Source organism: Callospermophilus lateralis, chromosome 2, assembly GCF_048772815.1.
Source record: "Callospermophilus lateralis isolate mCalLat2 chromosome 2, mCalLat2.hap1, whole genome shotgun sequence".
NCBI classification, from domain to species: domain Eukaryota; kingdom Metazoa; phylum Chordata; class Mammalia; order Rodentia; family Sciuridae; genus Callospermophilus; species Callospermophilus lateralis.
In genome coordinates this window covers 133,412,798-133,438,261 of record NC_135306.1, presented here as the reverse complement: position 1 = coordinate 133,438,261, position 25,464 = coordinate 133,412,798, and the positions used below count along the sequence as shown (strand labels likewise).

Below are 25,464 nucleotides of genomic sequence, written 5' to 3'. Positions count from 1 at the left end.
ATTCCATCTATCCTCATCATGTTTGCCTTTATGTTTATATTTCTGCTATCTCACACTTCTTTTTTCACACACTTTTTACCATGTATTTTTCCAGTTGTTCCTTTCTTTTTCTCCTTAGTGAATGAAGTAACTATGACCTTTTCTAGGACTGGCTTTGCTTATTTCCTTTGTTTTATCTGCTTGGTTATCAGTTGTTCATTAATTTGAAAGAATTTTCCACACTTACACATTGTGCTTCTGCCAATGAATGATCAGCTTTTAAAAGAATAATACACACCTTTTCAACTTTATATTAAAATCAAACAACTTTACTGTTGTTACTCATCCAACACAGAATTTTCCCTGCTTGAGATTTTTGAGTCTCAACTTCTATTAATCAATGATGTAACATTGTAGTGATTAGGGGTACTTAGAAGATGTGTACTTTATAATTGGCTCGTGGATGCTATAAAGTTTGGTTGTCTAATGCATAGTACAAGTCATGTGAAATTCAGACCTCTCCTTAAGAAATCAAAAATAAAGCAGAGCTTTAATTAGTTCATTATTGAGTGCTTTTAAGTGTCCCAGGCAGAGAATGAAGATGTGACTGCAAAGAAAATTAGGCTATAATTTAACTGTTAAATAATTTATAAATTATTGCTAATTATAAATCTTTAGCATACTTATCTAAATTCTTCCTGTTCTAGTCTTAACTTCATTTCCCCTTGTTTATTAACAAAGTGGCTATCAGACAGTCCATGTGCCTAAAATGACCATCTAGCTATTACATTCTTTCATTCAGCAAACATTCAATCAGCACTTGGTGTATGCTAGGTCCTATACAAGGTATACAAATATGATTAAAATTTAACCTTTTCTTTATAGAGCTGACAGCGTGGAGGAGATAGTTTTGTTTTTAAGGAAGAAAATGTGATCAAAGGCAATGCAGAAAAAATGAAAAATTTAGAATTTTAGAATTTTGCTTTGAAATTATTTTCCCTTAAAGAACCAGTCAAATTTTTAGAAACTATTCTTATTTCTGATTCAGGGGTAGGATAATGAATATTTCTTTTTGGAATATCTGATTTTTTTAGACCATTTTTAGACCATTGGTTCCCACTAGGTATAGAATATTGAAATCAATGATTAATGAAAAAATAAAATGCTTCTATTGCTTTGAAAAATTTAGTATGAAGAATAGGCACAATGTGATCAAAATTAGAATACTTTTATAAAGGAAATCATTTAAGGATTGGTACCTGATTCACCTGGCCTGGAATTATGATATAGATTCTTTGAGTTGTTGAGTTGTTTCTCAGCCAGTGTGTACCAGAATCAATGAGCTCCACTCCTACAGCTTCCAAATTGTTAGGTTTTGAGAGATGCCTTTAACAATATTCCAACTGATGCTGATGCTTCTGGTCCAGAGACAATGCTCTAAGAACCAATGAGTTAGACTGCACACTAGCCAAGGCAAACCCTTAAAATGATTGCTTTGCATGCAATGTGCACCTAACTGAAATCCATGACCTTTGAATAAATCTCCAACGGCAATTTGTAGTCATTTCAAAACACAATACAAAGCCTGGCTCTATATCTGGTATTGGTTATATACACATGGGAAACTTTAGCACATATCACCTCCTTACAGGACAGATTGAGATATGTGACTTTAAGTCTCTATTGAATGAAAGTGAATCCATTTGTGATTATGTAATTTTATAATTTGAAATCATGACAGAGAGGCTTAGAAGAAAGTTAAAATTTAAAATTCTTTATCCAAGTAATCTGAAACAGGATTTTAATTCAGAAATCAGATGCTTTACCTATTTTCTTCAACAACTTATAATCTAGTACAAGCTACCTAGACACATTTTGTACCGGCGTTGAGTGATTGCCAAGGAGACTCCACTTCTTCCCCGGGCAAGCTCATGTGTCTCCTCTCCTTTTATACTAAAAGAAGGAAAAATTATGTTGTATTGTCAGGGCACAATGCTCAGGAGGTAAAGGCTCTGGATCCAGACTAATCACAAAGATTTGAAGTGATTACCAGGATGGTAAGTTTTCTGTGATCCATTGCCAGCAAAAATACTTGAGTTCAAATGATGAAACTTAAACTTATAGGCTTGAAGGAATATCAGCCTCCAAGAGCAGTTGGTGTATCCTTCGTTTCACAAATATAAGGGGAAAAGACCAAGTGATAATTTTCATCTATCTGCCAATATCAAGAATTTCTCTAGATCTGATTTCATGAGAGTCATGAGATTTCTCTCAAAAGAGAAAATCAGATATTCCAAAAAGAAATATTCATTATCCTACCCCTGAATCAGAAATAAGAATAGTTTCATCACATGGAGATTCAGAATTTGGGACTTTCAGAAACAAGTAAAATTTCCTAAAATTTCTAATTTTTGTTTATCTTTAAGAACTGTGCCATTGAGGCTTGTATCAAATTCTAAAATGCTGGCTCTTTATGATTTTCTTCTGTAGCTCTGTGATCGTGTTATCAGTATGACTGTCAACCTTCTCATCCTCTTCATTCAAGCTTCCTCAAGTCAGGATCAAGTGAGAGGGATTCACCACAGGGGATGCAGTCTTTGGCAATCCCTGAGTCCAAAACTACAGAGCCCATCTCTTTCTGAAGATAGTCCAGTTGTTCTTTATTCTGTTCTCTCTGTGCACTGGACATTGATATCTTCAGATCTTTATAATAAGAATGATACTCCCTTTCACATTCTTTTTCAGCACTGATGACTTGTACAAAGAGCCCACAATAGCAGAGAATTCGCCACCCTATGAGTGAGCTATAAAATCCATCTAACACCTGGCCTATTTAGCAAGTCTGTTTACTGACATATGTAGTTTCTTGATTCAAGCTATCTAGGAAAGACTCAAAATTCTGCATCCATTCCACTGTGAAGCTATGATCAATGATGTCAGTGTTGTTCATGACCAAAATGAAAGGCAGTTTGGTTTTATACAAGGTGCTACAGGCATAGAGTGCATTAGAGATGAGGGGCACTGGGTTAGTACATTTTAAGATGTCTGTTATATAAATGACCACTGTTGGAAATGAGGATGCCAGGGCCTCAGTGATTATTGTCCCAGAAACTAAGGAGGTGAATTTTTCAATCTGTCCAGATGTATCAAGCAAGATGCATTCTGGGCCTTCTGAATAAATTTTATTTATTTTTTTATAAAATCTGGTAGCAAAGAGATTGAGAGAATTTACTATGTCACCACTGAACCCAAGATCACATTGTTTCATGACTTCTTTATACTTCACAGTGTCATGAATATTTGTATTGGCAGGGAAGGGGGCTTCATGAACGGCTGGTTCCAAATTAATCACATATGGTTGAAGGCCTTGCAATGCAGATGTCCTGTAAGCTTTTGTACAAAGGTGTTTCTTCTGGATCCCGCCATACCCAATGCTAATAGAAACACAGAGGACCAAAGGGACCCCAAATCCTGAGGCTCATCTGCATCCACCATAGACCTACCGACCACACAATCAAGAAGTATGAGTTTTAGTTTTACTTTATTCATATTAAAAGCAAAGGTCCATTTTTATCTAGATCAAATTCTTGAAAACTAGTTAATCACTTTATTTGTAAGAATGAAGCAAATAATCAATTAAATAATAATCAATGTAGGAAATTAAAATAATATTTTTTAATGTTATACTTTATATCTGTCTGCTTTAAAAAACTAAGTTTGCACTTATAAATGAATTACATTTTACCTATTATCTTCCTCACTGAAATATCTGCAGCATCTTTATGAATCAAGAAAATGATTAAATAAGAATGTTATTTTAATGAATGGATTATAGATATTCCATTAAGTCAATAAGAAATATATGCATTCCTACATATTTGAACCTATTTAAAACATAGTTATGTAATTATCACACTTTTTATCTGAGAATTAAATACTCTATTTATCCACTGGCCATCTTCTCTGAGTTTTAATTCCTTTTCCTCTGCTAAAATGTTATTCATCTCTCTAACTCCATTACCAACTCTTGTCACATTGCACATTGATCTTCATTGGCTATTCAACTTTAATATTTTTTATCGCCTTTTGAGCATCATCAAGCACTAGCAACAATATAAGCCAAAACAACATATATATCATTGAGGTTTTATTTTTTAAAAAAGCCACATTAATGTTAAGGACACATGCAAAAGAAGCTAAAATATTATTGGAAATTTTGTATTCATTGTGTTTGTCATAATTATACAGAAATTTTTATGCTGTTGTGGTTAGGATTTTAATCTACATTCCAAACCATACCAGAAGCCTATTTAAGGCATGGGCTCCTTTTGTGAATTCATGTTAAGGAGTTAGCACCCAGCATGGTACAATAATTTATAATAATGTTCTTTATAATATATTGAGGATATTGAAGTTAGCTTAAATAATAATAATTTGGCTTTCAACCTAATTAATATTAAAGCAAATCTCATAAAGCCAGTTATGAACATTACTTTTTGCATGCATTTGAATTAAGTCATCTTTGAATTCTAATTGTAGGCAAACAAACCCCCCCCCCCCCGCAAGAAAAAACTCTGTTTCTATCAATTGCATATTTTCATTAGGATTGCATGAATTGATTAAATTTTTTGGCCTATACAGGGAGTTAAAATGTTGAATGTTTAAAAGTTTATTAAAATTAATTTGGCACAAACCCAATCAAGTAGCCATTTCTTCATTCTTACCCTGCTCCGCCATCTTCTTCTTTTGCTTTTGTTCATAGAACTGAATTACAACGTTTTTCATAATAAATGTGTAAATTTAAAAAATAATCAGAATCATGTTGTAACTATTGATTATCCTTTCCTGAAGTATATAACTAAATTCAGTATTAATCAAGAGTAGATTCAAGGCTGGGGATATAGCTCAATTGGTAAAGTTCTTGCCCTGCATGCACAAGGCCCTGGATTCAATCCCCAGCAGCAGGAGAGAGAGAGAGAGAGAGAGAGACAGAGAGAGAGAGAGAGAGAGAGAGACAGAGACAGAGAGACAGAGAGAGAGAAAGGAGAGTAAGTAGATTCAAAGATTCAAATCATTGTATAATTATCAAGAGTCTATAAGGGACAAATCACTTTAACCTGTTTTGGAAGAAAAAATAATGAGAAAATCAAGAGCCTTAATCTCTAGAAATCTATCATCTAATAAATTGTTCTTTTATTAATGACTATAATCACCTTACTGTGCAATAGAACACCAGAACTAAAATAGGTAGAAGATAGGGGTTTGAAAGTTTTGCCACAAAGAAACATTAAATGTTTGAGATGATGGTAATGCTAATAACCCTGCTTTGATTATTATATAATCTTTAAATACATCAAAACATTAAATTGTACCTTTTGCAATCACACAATTATATATTTGTACAATTACGTCAATCAAAAACAAAGAAAAACAAGAAAACCAAGCAAAAAATAAAATAAAACCCTAAACTTAGACACAAATACAAATAAACACATGCTATTGTCAATGAGTAAACTTGAAGATCTAACCATTATTCTACAAATAGAGGGAAGTGGTCTTCATTGATTTATATTTAACATCCAACTGGTAGAATTTTTATATGTCTTGGAGACAAAATGTTTAAAATGTGCTATGTGTTGTGATAATTCAGTTCCAGCTCCTCTTTTCTTCACTTTCCTGCTTCCTTGCTCTTGCTCTCACTCTTGCTCACTGTTTTTAAACCCAGTTGTCATTCACACAATGGGAAAACACAGATATAAGTTGAGTATGAATATTAATACACAGAAGCAGTGCCACTCCACAGGTTAAGATGCCTGAGGAAAATGATTGAAGAGGTGAGTAAAACAACACAGATGCTTGTGATGGGGAAATGTTTTGTCTAACTCTTCACTTTCCGAATTTTCATTGTTTCTACACTCTATTTCACTGAGCATGCTATTTTTTAAAAAAATGTGCAAACCTGTTAGAATTTTTTGTGCAAGTTAAGCAGCAGTTTTGTTGAAATATGTGCAACTTTCATTAAAGTTTTTAGAATACTCTTTTACTTCAGAAAATGTGTTGATTATACAGCATTAAGAACAAATTTGTTGAAGTAATTGACATTTATTCTGTTTTACAACAATTGTGCTCATGAAAAATTTGTTTGTTAAATAATTTTTCTTTTGCTTCCTTTTGTGATGGGACTCTGGAAAACCAAAGTTTTTCTTTAATTTCTCCATATAGCATCACAACATATTTCTCAACCTCACTTCTAATTGTGAATTTTAGCAATCAAGAACAAGAGAAATCAATCAGTCCACACGTTTTCAGTCTTTCACAATTAAAAACTACTTTCAATAGTTAGGAGTCCCTGCCTCATCTGTCAGATGATCTGCTAGTTGTCACACATCAAGCCCAGAAAAAGATGCACCTGCTTTAAATCCTTCTTTCACATTGCACCCATCCCTTGGCAGCAACATTAAACTGATTTTCCTTCTTCTTAAACCTTTGTGCATGCTATTTTCTCTCCTCAGTACTCTGCTTTCTATTATCCAAATGGAAATTCTAACAACTCTTACTGTTTCCTTCTTCCATGTTCCCAGGGCAATCCCCTAAAACAGGCAGATCCCTACACAATTGGTCATTAAAAAATTATATCATTAAATCTAGTATTTTATACGTACAATGATATCTTAAAATCATGTCATTCTTCTTCTCAAAACCTCTTCATAATCACTCACTACCCTAAATATAAAATCTAAAACATATTTCACAATATATAATGTCTTTTTTTTTTAAAGAGTGAGAGAGAGGAGAGAAAGGGAGAGAGAATTTTAATATTTATTTTTTTTTAGTATTTGGCGGACACAACATCTTCGTTTGTATGTGGTGCTGAGGATCGAACCCGGGCCGCACGCATGCCAGGTGAGCGCGCTACCGCTTGAGCCACATCCCCAGCCCTATAATGTTTTTTTTAATGATGCAGTTCACAACTATTTCACCAGTTTCAAACTTTGTGGCTGTTCCTTTGTAATCTCCTATCTTGGGCTTAATTCTGTCCCCTACACATATTAAATACTCTTTCCCTTCCTGGTCCTTGACTGTGTATTTTCTATTATCTGGATTTTTCTCCAGCCTAACCTGGCTCCATTTATTTAATAACAAATCCTGTTGAAGTCAATCAATTCTGGGATCTTCCCATGACCCTGTAAACTTTCCTCTTCTCAAGACTCAGATAAATTCCAACACTATCTTTTTCATATTCAGTAAGAAATTGCTAATGGACTGACTGGTTATTTAAATGACAATATTATAAAGCAATTAACTTTCTGGCAAGTCTCAAAATGGAATAAATATCCTCCACTCCATTCTATACTACCCATTAAAGAAAATCTAGGAAGGAAGGAAGGAAGTAGGCTTCCACAGAATGGCAGCTCTTTTCTGTCACTTGTTCTAGATTTCGTAAGAGTCAGGCAAAAACAGAAACAGTATTCTGAGTGACTCTACTCTTCACCTTATAGTTGACAACTATTAGGTGGCCTGGTCTTAATGTAACTGGGCCTCACTTTATACTTAAGAAATCAGTATATTTTGATGAGCCAGCAGAGAAATCTTGGCTCTCACAGAATTTATGAAATAGAATCTCTAGGCTATAAATTTCATAGGCAGGAATATAGCTCATTTTTGGAATCCAAAGTAGATTCTGCCACCAGATGACCATCCTTCAATTCAGCTTTATCTAACTATGAATCATAATAAACAGTCTTCTTTCTTACAGTAATATGACACTTACAAAGCCATTTCTTGAATATGGTCTCTGAGCCCTAAAATAACAAGGGAAGAGATGGAGTATTATTATCTCCATCTTAAAAGATGAAGACTCAAAGAAGCAATTTAAATAGCCAAGAACATATAGATAATATGTGACAAGATAATCTTGACTGACTTCAAATCCACTCTTCTCTACACAAAATCATGATCATAATTCTGGGTTTTTACTGTGCAATGCAATACTTCAATATAATAATAGTACTAAATTATTCCACAAAAAAATTGGAAAAAAAGTCGTCCTCCTTATACTACCAAAAGTTTAGCAAATGAGCTTAAAAATTATTTTGTGAGCACTCAGTAGAAAGCAAAGTTTGGTAATAAAATAACTGGTGCTTATTGAATGCTTTGCTATGTTCTAATGCCTTGGTATTATTCTATGTAGTTAAAATGTATTATTTTCTTGAATGCTTTTAACCCTGTACTAGATATTATTGTAAATTTCCTTTACAGATAAGAGAATTCAGGCAAAAAGACTCAACAACTTCACCAAACCTAGAGTGATTAAATGACACAGCCAAGATACAAACTCAGGCCAAAATACTTACTCCTTCTCTTGGGCGTATCTACCACAAACCAAATTTTCATCTGGCCCCAGACACAGAACAAGCACAGAACTCACAGCTGTATTAAAGGTTGCTCTTCCAGAGCCTCAGTAAATTAACATTTCCAAAGTGTTCATGACTATGCCCAATAGAGTTTCAGCATAAGGTCAGCCCTTGGGCAGTTTTGTCTGACTCATTATTCATAGGTCTTTTTGTCTCCCAAGCTCATAATTTCTCCTAATGAGGAAGACTAGAAAATGAAACTGTGAGCCCTATAGGAGAATAAAAATTGTTTTGTAATAACTGTGTTTCAAGAGGTATCTTCTGTCCACTTTAATCTCTACCAAAGCATAGGAGGACCAGCAATATCTAACATTTACATCCCAAGGTTATGAGAATTATGCAGGATCATCCCTTAAAGCAACAGCCAATAACCAGCATAGACAACATGCAGCAGGAATAGCAGAGAAGAATAAAACAAGCTTTGGGCATTGAATAAAGGGGTACCAGTTAAAGTCACCTCAATTTCCATTTGTGAAAAATGTCTATGTTTTCTGCACTACTCAATTGTTATATGAGAACCAAAAGAATTAAAGCACTACATAAACACAAAGTTAGTGGTATTCGAAGTGGAAAACCAATAAACATGAAAAATCTGATTTAGATTTTCAGGTGATCATTACAGATAAAAATAAGATCATCACAAATTCAGTGTGATAATGTGAACTAAGCCAACTGATTGACAGCTGCAGAGGTAAGCATGGCATAGAGCTATGTTAAGTACAAAGATCATTTGTACATGAAACTTCAAATTAATATCTCTCTCTCTCTCTCTCTCTCTCTCTCTCTCTCTCTCTCTCTCTTTCTTTTCCTCCCTTCCTCCTTCCCTCCCCACCCACCCCTTCCCTCCTTCTCTCCCTGTCCCCACCACTTCAAATGAGGGGCAAGGGGAAGCAATCTGATAGAAATCAAAATATTTCATTCCAAATAATTTCTACTCATATATAGTATCTATCTATGTGTGTAAGGGCTCATTTTCCACAAAGTCTGGCTCTCTGATCTTTCCTTTACCCCTGTTCTCTTGGTTTGAGAAATTTCTAGAAGAAAATTGTTTCAGCAATGATAGTGTTTAAGTTTCCTGGTCTCCAAAAGAGTCTAAAGTGGAGATGATGGTAGCAATGATGCAGCAGCAACAACAACAAAATAGCATGAGTTATACCAGAGAAAGGAAGGGCAATTACTATACCTATGCTTGAATTTCCTCAGTATATTCTAGTGGCAAATATTTCTATGCTTATAGGAACATTTGCTAGGCTGAGTTTCAAATTATTCCTGTCATTCCAAGAAGGCAAGCACTGTCACATGTTTCCATGCCATCCTCAGGAGATACCAGAGATGGTCCATCCTCTGCACAATGGAGCAATTCTCTCATCATATCACCTGTTTTTCTACATCCTATTCAACACCAAATTGTGACACATACTGTCTTTCTACCTCTAGTTATTGCTAGATGATGGCTGATCACTCACCACTCTATAAGAACATCTATGATAATTCTGAAATTCAAGCACAAGACTCCAAATAAATCTGTGCATAATCAAAGGCAAATCCAGAAAAGAGTAGAAACAGAAGCTGACTGCAAAGAAAATTATCATTCTAAGGTCAGACTACTATTTTTTATTTTAGTCATCATGACAAGTGTGTAGAGGTAGCTCATTGTGATTCTAATTTGCCTTCTTCCGGTTGCTGATGATGCAGAACACATTTTCTTGTTCTTATTTGCTGTTACATATTCTGTTTGGTAAAATGTCACTTCACGCTTTGTGCCCATTTTCTAAATGATTACTTTTTTATGTGGACATTTTGAAAGTACATATTTTCAGAATACTGAGACTTCCATATGTAGCTAGAAAATATTTTCTTCCATTCTATAATATCTCTACTCCTATTTATCTGTTTTAATTTTCTTTAGTAGATTTTCCTTTTGAAGCCAAGCCTAAGATTGTTTTACATAGTCCTAGTCCTAGATCCTCAAAATGTTTTTTTTTATAAGGACTTACACGTCATATCTTACATATAAGTTCCTGGTACACTTTCAGTTAATTTTATATGAGGGATATAGTTGAAGGTTTTTTTCAATGAATGCCCATTTGTCCGAGCAGCATTTATTAAAAAGACTGTTTCCTTAATTGTATTCTTTGTCAAAAATTCATTTGGGCATATTTTTGCATTTTTCATTCTATTCTGTTTCATTGATTTATATGTGTTTTCCCTGACCATGACCACAGAATCTTAATAATAACAGATATGCAATAAATAATGAAATTCAATAAACAGATCCCTCCATTTTATTATTTTTGAACTCATTTGGTTCTACTAGTTTTCTTCATTTTCCATATAAATTTTAGAATAATATCATGCATATCAAATGTTTCAAAGTTTTTATAAAAATTGCATTAAACATATTAATTTGGGTAGAATTCTCATGTTGATTTTTTTATTATATTTGGTCTTCATGATCACAGAATACTATTTATATATAATTTGATTTCTTTCATTGGCTTGTGTTTTTAACATAAAAGTCCTAAAATATTTCATTAGGCTTATGGAAAGTATTCTTTTTTTAGCAATTTTATATTATATTGTGTTTCTTAAAATTGGATTCCATAAGCTTATTGTAAGTATATACAACATAATTTATTTTTGTATATTTATATTTTATCCTGTGACTTTACTGAACCCTCTAATTTTAGATGTTACTCTTAAAGAAACTTTGGAATTTACTACAAATAGAAATAGTTTTATTTCTGCTTATCAGTATATTTTTCTTTTTCTTCCTTCATTATTGTACTGGCTAGAACATTCAATGCTGAATATGACAAAACATCCTTGTCTTAATCTCATGGGGAAGAGCATACAGTGTGTGTGTGTTTGTGTGTGTGCATGCAAGCTCAGGGACTAGTCTCACTATGTTGCTTAGGCTGGTCTGGAACATGTGAACCTCCTGCCTCAGCTTCCCAAATCATTGGGATTACAGGCATGTACCACCACTCCAGTTTAGCACAGCTTTTGTTTTTGTTGTTGTTAATATTATTGGTTCTTTTTACTTATACATGACATTAGAGTCCATTTTCACATATTTATACAAGCATGGAATATATCTTATTCTACTGAAGACCCCAGTTGTGTGGATATACAGAATAGTGGGATTCACTGTGGTAAATATATGTACATAGGAGAGCTATGTCAGATTCATTTAACTCTTTTTCTTACTCTTATCCCCCTTCCTTCTCTTCATTCCGATTTATCTAATTCACTGAACTTTTATTTTCTCTTTTACATGTTCTTCATGAAGTTGAGAAATTTTCCATTCTATTCTCATTTTTTCTTAAAGATGATAAAGTTCTTATAATAAATGTATGATGTAGTTTCTTAGACATTTTCTCTGCATGATTGATATGCTCATATTATTTTTTCTTTGGCTTGTTGATTTCTGAATTCCATTGATTAACTTTTGAATACTGAACCAGCTTTGGATTAATAAAGTCTAGGTGATCATTAAAAACCTAGAATTTTTTTCCAGTAGGTCATTATTTATATTGACTTTTAAGTATTTCAATTCCATTTGCTGATATTTTGTTAATAAATTTTGCTTCTATTGTCATGATTCATATTTTTCTGTAGTTTTCTTGTTTAGTACTCTGGTTTTGATATGAGTATATTACTAATTTTATAAAATCAGTGGTGAAGTACATGTTCATCTATTTTCCAGAAGAATAGCTGCATAATTGTTCCTTCTTTAAACATTTCATAAACTTGATCAAGAAAACCATATAGGCCTATAGATTTCTTACTGGGAAAATGTTATTTTAAATTTATTTCTTTAGTAGGCATAGGTAATTCAAGTGATCTATTTCATATCATTGGTTTTCTGGTAGTTTGTAGTTTCTCAGAAATTGAACCATTTTAAAAGTTGTCAGATTTGTGTTCTTTTATTACTCTTTTGTTGTCTTTTCGATGTCTAGTGTTTCATTCCTGATACTGTTAATTTCCATCTTCTCTCTTTTTCCTTTTGTCTTATTAGAAGTTTTCCAATTTTATTGTCATGTTTGAATAAATAATTTTTATTTCATCGATTTTCTCTATTTTTTATAAATTTCATTGATTTCTACTCATATTTTATCCTTTATTCTATATTTCTGCTGTCAGTATTTTGTACTTCTCTTTCTAGGCTATTAAAATGGGAACATGAATCATTTACTTTCTATGTTCTTTTTTTCTGATACATGATTTTAATGCTATCAATTTTCCTTTCAGCATTCCTATAGCTCTCTGCCACAGATTATTGTATGCTATATTTTTCTTTTTAGTTTATTTGGAGTACTGTTTTTTTATTTCCCTTGAAAGTTCCTCTTTGACCCATGTATTATTTGGACGTGTGTTGCTGAGCACTAAAGTGTTTAGAGATTCACAAGCTACCTCTCTGTAATTGATTCCTGGCTTGATTCTATTTAGTCAGAAAATATGCTTTATTAAAACTTTTTACATTTTTAATTTTTATTATTAAAACATATAATATGTATAATAAAATGGCCATATACCATTCATATAACTCAATTAATCCCCATAAACTGAAAACATTTATATTATATTTGTCCAGGTTTTTTAAAATTAAGTCGTTCTTATGCTCATCTCTTTTTGCTTTTCAATACTACCCCTGATCTCTAAATGCAATATGTTTTTGTAGATACTCTTGAACAACCTAAGCCAATACCATTTTATTACTAGCTATCTAGAGTTTCCTTTTATTATTGTTTCAAAAATATAAAAAACATATTAATCCTTTAAATATTATTTATAGTTTTAATTGTTTTAAATGTGTTGAGAGATTTGTTTATATTACTGGGTATTATCTGTTTTGCTATTATTCTAGGTTCTCTCTCTCTCTTTCTGTGTGTATATATATATATATAATATTATATTATATATATGTTATTGTGTATAGTATATAGTACTCTATAATAATTTAATTTTTTAATTTCTCTTATTGTTTAATTCTTCTATATCTTTGCTTATTTTATGGTTTAGTGTTTCTATTAATTTTTAAGGGAGGGATTTTGAATATGTTAATTATAACTGTAGATTTGCTTATTTCTCCTTTCAGTTTTATCTGTTTTGATTTTCTTTAATTTTTGCCTACATTCCTTGGTGAATTCCTTGTTTCTGCTTTATTTGTTTTAAAATGTGAATGATATCTGCATATATCTTTTCACTTTCAACCTATATATATCTTCATATTTAGAGTGAGTTTCTTATAGAAAGCATATAGTTGTGTCACCATTTTAAATATACTTTCAAATCTATGAATTATGTGGTTCATTTGTAAAATTTATATTTAATGTAATTTTTATATGTCTGGAATTTTATTTTTTGCTTTCTTTCGTTCTTAGCTTTGTTTTCTCTATTTTCTTTTCTTCCTCAAGAATTCTTGGACATTTTTATAATTCCATTTTGATTCATTAATAGTGTTTGGGAGTATAGCTCATGATTTTACTTTATATCTGCATAACTGGTCTATAATGCCTTCATTTTACCAGCTTAAATGACATGTAAAATCTTACTTTCTTTTACCTTCTTTTATATCATTTTAGTCTCTCCCATTGATTTAATAATATATATATATATCCTCTTAGATATAATATATATATTATATATATATATATATATATATATATATATATATATATATATAATATATATATATCCTCTTAGAACCACATCAGACTTTGTAAAATATTTTTGGCTTCCAATGTTAAATAGTATTTAGAAAATTCAGAAGAAGGAAAATTTATTTCATTTACCCATATATTTGCATATCACTTTTTTAATCTTTTTGGATGTCCAAAGATTCATACATTTACCAGTCACCTTCTATTTAAAACAACTTTTTGTTGCCATTCTTTTACAGTATGACTGCTAGTAACAAATTCCTTCAGTTTTAACTCATTTAAAAATGTCATGATTTCCTCTTTGCTTATGAGGGATATTTCCATTCTGTTCAAAAACTAGGTTTACTTTTCTTTCAGAACTTGAAAAATATTGTACTACCTCCTCTGGCCTCCAAACTCTAATTAGTAAGTAGTCAATGCCATTTAAGTTATTACATGCAAATATGTTAATTTTTTTCCTGTCCACTCTCAAGATTTTTTTCTTATTTTCTATTTCTTAAGCTTAATTTTGATATCTCTAGGCTGGGATAACCTTGGGTTAATATTTGTGGTTCATTCTGCTTCTGGAATTATTCTGATGTATATATCCTATCAAATTTTGAAGATTTTCAGGTCTATCCTCTTTCTCCATTCATTCCACATTTCTGATGATATGGATACCATGGTTTTGCTATAGTTCTTGTGATTCTTTTTTTAATATTTATATATTATTTTAGTTTTAGGTGGACACAATATCTTTATTTTATTTTTATGTGGTGCTGAGGATCAAACCCAGGGCCTCATGCATACCAGGTGAGTGCACTACAACTTGAGCCACACCCCAGCCCAGTTCTTGAGATTCTTTTCAGTTTCCCCCCTCTATTTTTTTTCTTTTGTTCAGGATACTTTCAGTTCAATGACTGTTTCTCCAACTACACTATGTTATGAAAACTATTCCTATTTTTTTTTAATTTTGGTTATTTGCTAGTTCCAAAATTTCTACTGCTCTTTTTCTATCTTCTATTTCCTTGTGGAGATTTTTGTGTATCTTTACTAAATCTTCCTATTTTTTTCTTTTCTTTAAGCCTTGCTCATAATAGTTCACTATATCATTTTTATTGGGTCTACTTAATTTTTTTTTCCAGATAAGTCTCCTTCTGTCATTTCAGTGTTGCCTTCTATTTTATTTTATCTTTCAGTTTGAAATCTTCCAACCTCTTGATATAACAAGTGATTTTTTTTTCATCAAAATCTGGATATTTTCATATTATGAGATCCATCTCATTGAAATATTTTGTTTTTATTTACTTCTTTCTGTGATGCTGTTCAATCAGGAGAAGGATGAATACCATCTTGTTTGTGCCAGATGGACGGAGAAATGTAAGATATCCAGTCTTTGAAAATTCGGGGAATACGTTGTCTTGGCAAATATTGGCTTGGGTAGGATTTCTGTTTTCCCATGTGGTCCACACTGAAATTATGTCAGGGGTGGCTTTGCTATCTCTGCATGATGGTAAAAACTCTGAGTCTCATAAGGTTATCTCTGATACCACCCATGATAGAAGAGGAGAAGTGTTCATTAATGTAAAGTCAGTAGAATTCCAGGGTCTCTGTGTGAACTCCACTAACACTGACGGAAAGGATGCTGATTATGAGTGGTCATAGTAATATTCATGTTTTTATATTGTCTTCTCTGGCAACATCTGGTAGGGCTTTTTAATAAGCAGTAATGTCTGCACAAATGTAGAAGCTAAGTTACCTATTGCCTTCACTGGCAAGGGTGTGGTGTTTAGCTAGAGTTGAAAAGTTGTGTTCAAAGTGATTTCTTTTTTGCTTGGTTGACCTTTCCTTCATTCTTTAACTAAACAGAAGCAGGCTTCTGTTGGGGGCTTTGTTGGTTTGCACCTGTTGGTCTTTTCAGATGAGTGGCTCTTTTCAGCTCCAGGTATGGAATACTTGACCAAAAAAAAAAAAAAACAGGAAATTTACCATATTTTATCCCTGGGTTTCTAGATCCCTAATTCCTGTGCCTTCTTCCACTTTTCAAGCTCTTCTATGCTTATTTTGTTATATTGTCTAAGCTTTCTAGTTGTAGCTAGCAGGAGAAACAGGGAAAAGCATTCAATATTCCTCCAAAGTAGTGATCCTATTTTTTTAACAGTGATATTTTACAAATAGATAAAATTTATCATTCTTTGGATTTCTTTATTAATATTCATTTCTATTTATAGTTAAATAGCATTTTCAATAATATAGTTTAATATGGGTAATGTAGTTTATTGATATTGTTTTTATTATAGGTATCTGTATGTCTCCTTGTGTTTACCTTTTCTGGGAAAATACTGCTTTTTAGTTAATTTTTTAATAGTGTAATGGTAGTTATTATTTTTAAAATAACAAAAAGGCATTTTTATAAAGAATATTTTATGTAGAAGCTAAGAAAAATATGAATATATTGCAAAAATCATGAAGCTACAACTCAAATTAAAGATTTAAAAGCATTGGCCTTAGATGTCCCTCCTTTTCCTGTATATACAAGAAACTTTTCCATTTGAATTCCAATGGGAACACAGTGGGACTTGACCTGGACTATCCTGCTTTAGGCCTCTGCCTATTAAGTCTTAGCTCTGCCACCTCAGTTTTAAGATTCAAAGACTTAATATTCAAGAATCTCTTGATTGATGGATATTCCAGGATCATTGGAGAAATGCTTTTCATTTCATTGTCAGACATGCCAGGGCACGCTGTGTCCCTTGACAATATTTTTTGCACACGTTCTGATTTTCACTCTCCGGGAGTGTCTGCAGTTCTGAAACAATTAAGTTTAACCTGGCACATAAACTGAAACATGTTCTGCAAGCATGAGGTAACTGTGGTGATCACAGTAAAACTCCACATTGATTTCTGACCTAAGGTCCTCCAAGGAGTGTCCCTACTCTCCCAAGGGTGAAGTTTTACAAGGGAATCTTTGATTAAACCATAAGATTAAAGAAAATTCAAGTGGCTGGACAGCTCCCTATTCACTGCTTGTTTGAGAAATCTTGAGAACATGTGTTATTCTTTTCAAAGTTGGTTGTAAATCAACTCTCTAAATTGCTTCCAGATCAGTATTTTCAGGCACAGCATTAAAAATGATGGTTCTATCAGCCAAAACACTAATTTTTGCTCCTTCGATCATACACACTATTATAAATTCTCCTTACCTAATATAGAAGAAGGAGATGCCAATCCAAGCAGTCATCCTTTCTCTAGGTCAGCAGATGTGCTGTCTGAATAAAAGCTGCTGTTAGCAATTTAGCAACACAATTTAGCACAGATTTTTTTAATAGATCAGCTGTATGTCTTTGTGAAAAGATTTTGGCATAAATTCCAAAAATAGCCTTCTTCAGAGCTCTGAATACAATACCAAATGAAAGTAGACTATACAAGTTGAACAGAAGCTGAGGCTGATAGGAAGATGTTTTATAGTTTTTTTAACATTTTAAAAAAATGATTATAATACTTAAATTCTGTGCAATGTTCATCTTTAAGTCTCCTCCTTTAACTTTTCCTAGCCAAAACTTTAATTCTTCTTTATTTTGATTGCAACATAATATTTGTAAAGAAGGCCAATATAATTAAAAATAATGCATTGTATATATTTCAAAAAAATTCAATTTTAACTAGACTGTAATACTTACTAGTTTGTAGTAAATAGTCTTAACTGATTTCCATAAAACTGTAATTCATTTGTGAAGCCTGTATATTTTATGCTTTTGTTTTTATTGGAAGTCTACACTACAGTCTATACTTTTAATTAAATTTTCAAAGATGCTGGTTAATTCAAAATTGTCTAACTCTTTATTTAGATTACTTCTATTAATACCTATGATCATGCCTCACTTAATGACAAAAACATGTTCTGAGGAATGCATTTCTACGCAATTTTGTCATTTTTTAAATATCAGAGTACACTTAGACAAACTAAGATAGATACAGTGTCACTAAGAGACATCATCTTATGGGATCACTGTTGTATGTGTAGTCTGGGATTGACCAAAATATCATTATGTGCTATATGACTTTATTTTTATCACAGCATCCATAGAAATATTTTCCTTTTGAACTATAAGTCCCATGAAGGAAGCAACTAAGTCTTAATCACTCTTTAGGATTATTTGCTAGCTAAAATTTTAACAAACACCAGCTGTAGAATAAATATTTGTTGAATGAGTGACGTGTCTGACCTTATATTATACTTGAATTACATCCTGAGGTATCCTTTCTATATTAAAGTTGCAATCTATAACTATCTTTCTCTAGACGAAAAAGAAAAGAACCTGATGAAATATCAAACCACTGGTTCTAGTTTATTGTCTCTTAGTATAAACCAACTTCTCCAGATTTTTTATACATTAATTTATGTCCTGTTCTCCAATATTACACTAATAAATCATCCATTATTTAAATCTCCTAGATATCAATTAGCATTCAAGACAAACTTCAGGTAAGTTTTTGCTGTATGTTTGTTCTGAAATGAAGACAACGGAAACACTTTGTGGGCATGCAGAATATGTTATGTTTACCACAATTAAACCGCTGTCTCAAGTTTGAAATATAATAATTAGTTATTTACTACTTAACATATAGTAAATAACTACCATCTGAGCATGAGAAAGCATTAGAAAAAACACCCTAGTTCCAAGAACAAATACTAAAATGAAGCCTACATCAATTGTCAATAATTGTCTTTTCTTCTAATGAGAACAGAAAGTTACAGAAAAAGCATATTATGTTAAGCCTTAAAGTCAATAGTCCATGATTTCATAATAGAAGTTAATTAATACACTTGGAGAAAAGCTCATGGGCCACGTAGAGCAGCCCGTCAACTATATGGATATTGGTAGGTGGTTATAAACACATACAACATCACCCATCCCTCTGACCATGAACATTATCAGATCCCTAACAGGACAATTCACATTTGTGATAGGATGTCACAGGCCTACCCTGTACAAGTAACTCTGAGGGCCTTGTATCTTACACAGGGAACATTGCCTGTCTCCTAGACAATAAAGTCACTTCAGTTCTCATCTGTGAAAGAGGAAATAATGTAAAAATGAAGAGGGAAAGAAATAAGCAATTTAAATGGGGATTGGAGCAGAACTAAACAGCAAAAGTCTAATAGTTCAAGAATACTATTGAAGAAAGCCTCTGGAGAACTGAGTTACACATGTAGATTAACAAAAATTGTAGGCATCACAACACAGCAGAACCTTGACTGTCTCTGGCACTAAGATGTTAGGCAGAGCAGGGATGCCTAGACTGTTTTCATGAAGGAGTGTTTGGAGATCATGATTACTCTGCCTCTGAAGATAACCTGGGCTTATAAACAAGATATGATAACATTTAATGACAGCTCTGGCCTACTCTCTGAGAAAGTGGCAGAGTTGGATGAATTCCAAATGTTAAGCTGGCCATTTCTAATGATGCCCTTGTATAAATATTTCAAGGACTCAAATGTGATTTTTAGTCTTATGTCAATTCTGAGAAGTGTTAAGAGGAAAGATTATCCCATAGGTTATTAAGCAGAAGTCTTTAACTGTAAAGATTAACATAATGTTGACATTCAAGCTTGGGATTCTTTCTCTTCTACTTCCACTAAACTCCATTATGTAAATTATCTCTCATTGCCATTAGTTTATTTGTATTCCACTCTGCTACAGGGGTCTTTTATCTTTTTCTTAAAAAATGTGATAGGACATCCCTTGCACATAATAAGTGCTCAAATCATTGTTTGAATTAATGTGTGAATTTGGCCTTAAGATAACATGCCACAGAGAAGAGTGGACAAGTTGAGCCAGGTCAGACAGAACATACAGAATAACAAAATGCTCACAAAAAACAGCCTTACAGCTCATTTATCATAACTCTTCCATTATACACATGGTAAGTAAAACTTTAGACACTAATAGTGTCTGCTCGGCATGATAGTGAATGATAAAACTAAGAATTGAAGGCAAGTCTCCACTTTTTCACACCTACAGCTGTATTCTGAGTTTCAAGACCATGTATGCTTTGTGGGCTCACTGCTTTGCTGGTCAGAGAGAACTTCAGTGATTCAAACTAAAGGTATTTGTTCTCTAAGCCAACCCATAGCCTAAAGGTGGGCCCTAAGGTGAAGAGAATACTGTTTTCTAAGGATTCAAAAAGCAGATTAAAACAACAACAACAACAAAAAAAAAAAAACAGGATTTCTTGCTCCTGCCATTCTGTTCTGAATTGCCCCTAAAGTACCTTCTGGAACTATCTGAGGCAGGAGGGTGGAAACTAAAATTGAGATGCCAATACTGTTTCTGTAGATATGTCCAACTTCTCAAACTCCCCTTCCCTACATTGTGCATCCTGTCCTCCCACTAATATTAAAACACAAGCTTTGCCCAAACTTTTTCCTACCTAACAATTTCTTGAAATGACTCTTTCCAATAACTTTAAGAATCCTCCAAACTCTTAATAAGAGTAGTATGTATTTTTTCAGCTGGAGAAACCAAAACAAGAAAAGTCCCCCCCCACCCTTGGCTAAGTGTACCTCACAAATTATCGTTTCCAAAAGAAATGACACCCTTAGCAGAGAACCCATCATTGGGACCCTAAAAACTTCATTAAATGCTGAAAAAACACGTTGGAGAAATAAAAACCCTAAGCTAAAAGACCATTTTTAATTTGAAAGGAATGTGATTGGCAAACAGGTCTGATAAGGCACACACAGTAGTAACAGAGGGGAATGAGACTCACTTGGCTGTTAGGACAACTGCTCCTGGGAATAAATGGAATAGAGAAGAAGGAAGCACAGCATAAGTAAGCAAATAAAATATCCTATGAAGCAGAATGCAGGAATGTTGCTTTACACTTCAGGGAAACTTAGGGGGAAAAGTGGCTGCACACCGTGAGCACAGTTCAGACTTAAACTCAAACATAAACTCCATTCTAGTAAGTCGATTGGTGTCCTCATGTGTTGCTGTAAAAAAGACAAATGTGGTCAGTAAATACTGGACCTAAAGTATCTATTTGGTTTAAAATAGTTCCAAACCAAGGCACTTCAAATGCTTACATTAAATCACAACGTGACAAGAAAAACAGGGGGAAACTGGTTTTAAATTGTTGAAGAATATGCTAATCTATGAACAGCTTTAATTGAGTACCTACTCATATACTTTCTCGTTGGTACCATCAGGACAGTTAAGCTACTCTTGATAAGAATAAGCAACATATTATTAAAAGTTTTTATAGCAAAGCTGGTAGATTACACATGACTAACCTGCCTCTGAATATGTTAAAGTCATAAGTAGTCTCTATGATTTGAAGAAAGATCTAACTTGTTTCTTCATTTTTGTTACAGAAAATACTAGCTTACGATATAATAGGACTTTTATTTGCATGCTATGTGCAGCAATAAAATATTTATGATGTTTAAAGGCAAAACAAACAATGTATTGAATAATTTAAAAGAATATATAATGATCTTTTTTTGTGAATGCAAACTATTGACAGATTCTGGGATCTAAATAAAGGTATGCTAAATCATTGTGGCACATGGCTTTAGTAGTCTAGGTTGGTCCTCAGTGGAGATTCTAACATGTTGGGGTTTATTGGGATAATTAGCAGAATGGATCTTCCCAAAATTGATTTATAGGTACACTGGTCAAAGTATTGATTAGAGAGAAGTTTTGGCAGATAATGCCATGATCATCTCAGATTGTGATCTGAGCTGTTCCAGATGACTGTTGCAGTCATCCTTAAGAATGGAACAACAAGTGAAGAAAGGAGATAAGGAAGTGTCCAAGCAGCAATCCCTATGGGGGAAATAAGAATGCTGTGGTTACAGTCACATTACTAATTAAACACAGTACCTCAAGAAACCGTCCAAGTATGTTACCTTAAGACATGAAGATTTAATTGGGTATTGAACTATTTACTAGAAATAGAGAACCTGGGTCCTGTGAAATGAATTCATCTTGATACATTTGTGTTAACTCTTTGCTTCAAACTTAAAATAGAAAAAAAATGCACCTTATAAAGAAGATATATGTCCTTTCTATATTTCCACCACTTCCTGCTGTCTACACCTATAGACTGTTGACTTCCTTTGGCTCCCTGGTCCCGAAATAACCATCTGATTCCTTTTAAAAATTAGTGACCCATGGTTTATGAAAATTAACAAAAGACACAGCTTTACTGGATAAAGCCTTCTTTCTCTTCTTTTTATTCTAATCCTCAATAGATTATTTGATACCCACTCACTTTGGTTAGGGTGGGGGAGTGAGTTTGACAATTTACTTTACTGAGTCCACGGTCTCAAATGCAAATCTCACCTAGATTCACGCTGAGGAAGATGCTCAGTAATAATGTTTAGCAAGATATTAAGGCATATCCTGATCCAGACAAGTTGTTCTCTAAAATTAACCCTCACACTTTTCATGGCCACAATAGCGGGATTTCATAAAGAACATTTTCCCTGATTTTGTGCATGATTTTACCTTAGAAGCATGTGAAAAACTGTTTTAAATAGAATTTGACTAACCAGTTCTCCCAGTGATGCTGGTGCCACATTATCTAATTTCAATGCAAAACATCAGTCTAATAAAAAAAATTCCTTTGTCTAAAATGAAATGAAGCAAACATTAATAAAAATAGAGATAAACTCTGAGAATGACTCACATAAAAAATCCAGGGAGGTCTTCAGTGAGCTGTCCATTATTTTATCATGGGATTTCTGAATGCCTGTCATTTTCTAAGCACTTTTATAAATAAGAAGATGTAGCAATCATGGTTCCTGCCTCAAGGAGCTTGCAGGCTAATATGGGAAACATGCACTTAAATAAATAATTGAAATATATAGTAGATTGTGATAAATGCTACAGGGCTAGTACATACAAACTATTCTGGGAGTCCTAAAGAAAGAAAGATTGTTTCCTTCTGACAAATCTAGAAGACCTTGATGGAAGTGATTCTGTTTCATTCCAGTTTCATATCCAATTGGTTTTTGATCCTTTCTGCTTATATGCCCCAGTATGCTCACAATAGAATACAGCAAAATTTCTACCAAATTTGTTCCTCCTTTCAAGTTTCCTTTCAAGCACCATTTTTCAGATTAACCATGTTAGTGTCCTAAAAGTCAGATTGGATCTCTGTCCCTCTCACGTGCTATGTGAAATTTCATCAGCCATCTAATCCTCTGAAGATTATGTATTTAATATTGTTGGAATTGGTCCTATCCATTCATAGCCCTAACATGGTAATATATTCTAATATTGCTCTTAGAGATTTCTACAAAGTCTCCTAATTTTCTTTGTAATCTCATAATGCCATTGCTTTGCTGAAATTCTGGCAAATTGCCTCTATTTGTTAAAGTAAGTCTTAAACTCCTCAGTCCTTCACAATTGAGCACCTGACAAAGTGCCCATCACAAGGCATGTTCTCAGTAAGTCTTTTCTTAATTTATGATGGAATAAATGGGGTTTTTTTTATAGAAAGGATGAGTCTAACCCTACAGTTAGAAGGTATCTTGAATGGAGTAAAGAGAATTTGAAGTAGAGGAAACATGCTCAGAAGCCCTGATCTTGGAGAATAATTTTAAGAGTTTAGAACATTAAGTCCAGGGATGCTCCCTGTCCTTGATAATATATTTCCTCTGAGTGTAGGCAAAGTGCTTCAAAAATCATTGTACCTTTCCAAAGATAGAAGAATTGAAGATCAAAATGTCATTCTACTTATTGTCATGCAAACATGATGGTAAAGTCACTTGCATGATTCATAGTATCCCTTACTCAAGAAGAAAAAAAATGGCAAATAAGAGATGGAAAGAAAAAGAGAAGGTGGAGAGAGAAAGCATGCACAAAGAAGAAACAGAAAAAAAGAGGAAAATATAATTTTTATAAGTTTTCTGCTATTCATATACCTAAAAATATATACGCTGAAACATTTTTCAACCTAATGCTAAATTTTAATTGAAATTAATTGAAATTTGACTCTTCATGAAATATCATCACAGATAAATAAAAATTCTAAGAAAATACAATTTTTACCAAGACACCATTAAAATTATCTTTAAAATAATTGCATAATACCTGGAATTCCTACTGTTACATATATCCTAATGACAAAAGTTAAAATTTAAAGAAAAATTTAAGTAATTTCTGTTTATCTCCAAAATTCTTGGAATGAAAGTTTCAGCATTCTTTAAATGAGCTAATTTTATGCTTGCAATATGAAGTCAGCTGGTGGTGGAACAGAAAAGAATCCATGGGGATGTAATGAACACTTGCTACCAAACTTGAACTGTGGTCTGAAAGAGCTATGCTTTTTTATTATTTTGTAATTCTTGAGTGCAAAAAGTTTCACCTATAGAGATATTTCCATGCAAAAAAAAAAAATTCAAAAAAATCACTGCTAAACAAAACAAACAAACAAACAAACAAAAGCTTTGCTTTTTTTCTCCCTCTTTTAAAAAAAATTTGAGGCAGGGGCAGGGATCCCTAATAATGTAATTGATCGGCATTCTAAAATGGTAAAATATATCTACTTATTTGGTTGTTAAATTTAAACCCTTCAATTTCTAATATTTCTACAACAGAGAAGACTTGGAGACTATTTTTATCCTATAGATTGGTTGTCTGGTAACCTTTCAAATGATTTGTCTGGGCATCATCGGGAAATAGAGATTGTTCATCTTTCAATAAAAATGAACATTAAAATTGCAAAGATGTCTTGTTCATTACAGACCTTTATGAACTTAGTTATATAATGCAATGTGTCAGTAGAAACCTGAAAGAGTTGACATATTTTGTGGTTATGTTTTGGGATGTGGGTGTGTCATGTTTGTTGTAATTGATGTTGTTGTTCTAGTTTGTTTTTTAACCTTTACTACTTTTGTTCTTGTCAAAGTAATAAACTTTTACATTTATACAATCAAGTTGTCCTGAGGGGCTCATAATGGAAAAAACAGCAGTCAGTCCATTGACACTTCCCCTTTCTTCCCTGGAGTGGCCCAACTCTCCTTGAAAACTGCCTTCAAAATCACCAGAGAGAGGTTTGTAAGCTCACCAGACAGAATTATGGTGGTTTTTGTCTTTATCAGATGAACTTAAGGGACAAGTTACAGTTAAAGTTGAAGTGGAAAAGCCTGCCTTTGTTATTCCACATCCAGTTATTGCTGTTTACAATCCTTTGTTGAGTCTATATTTTCATAAGGTATTTTACCTGTAAATGTTGAACACTTCTGCTTCACAGTCAAGAAAGAATAAGAGGCCACCAAAATGGACAACTGACTTGTCTATTTTCTTCTATATCTACTGCCTTTTGTTGATTTATAAGAAAAACCTGAGAAATCTACCAAATAAATGTTGTGTAGTTTATCTAGAAATAATACAGAAAATTTTGAGATTACT

The 25,464-nt window shown here is 32.9% G+C and overlaps 1 pseudogene; it reads right to left on the bottom strand.

Moving 5' to 3' along the window:
* Positions 1 to 2,383: 2,383 nt before the first annotated feature.
* On the bottom strand, positions 2,384 to 3,414 carry LOC143387891 (GPN-loop GTPase 1 pseudogene; annotated as a pseudogene).
* Between the last annotated feature and the right edge of the window lie 22,050 nt (positions 3,415 to 25,464).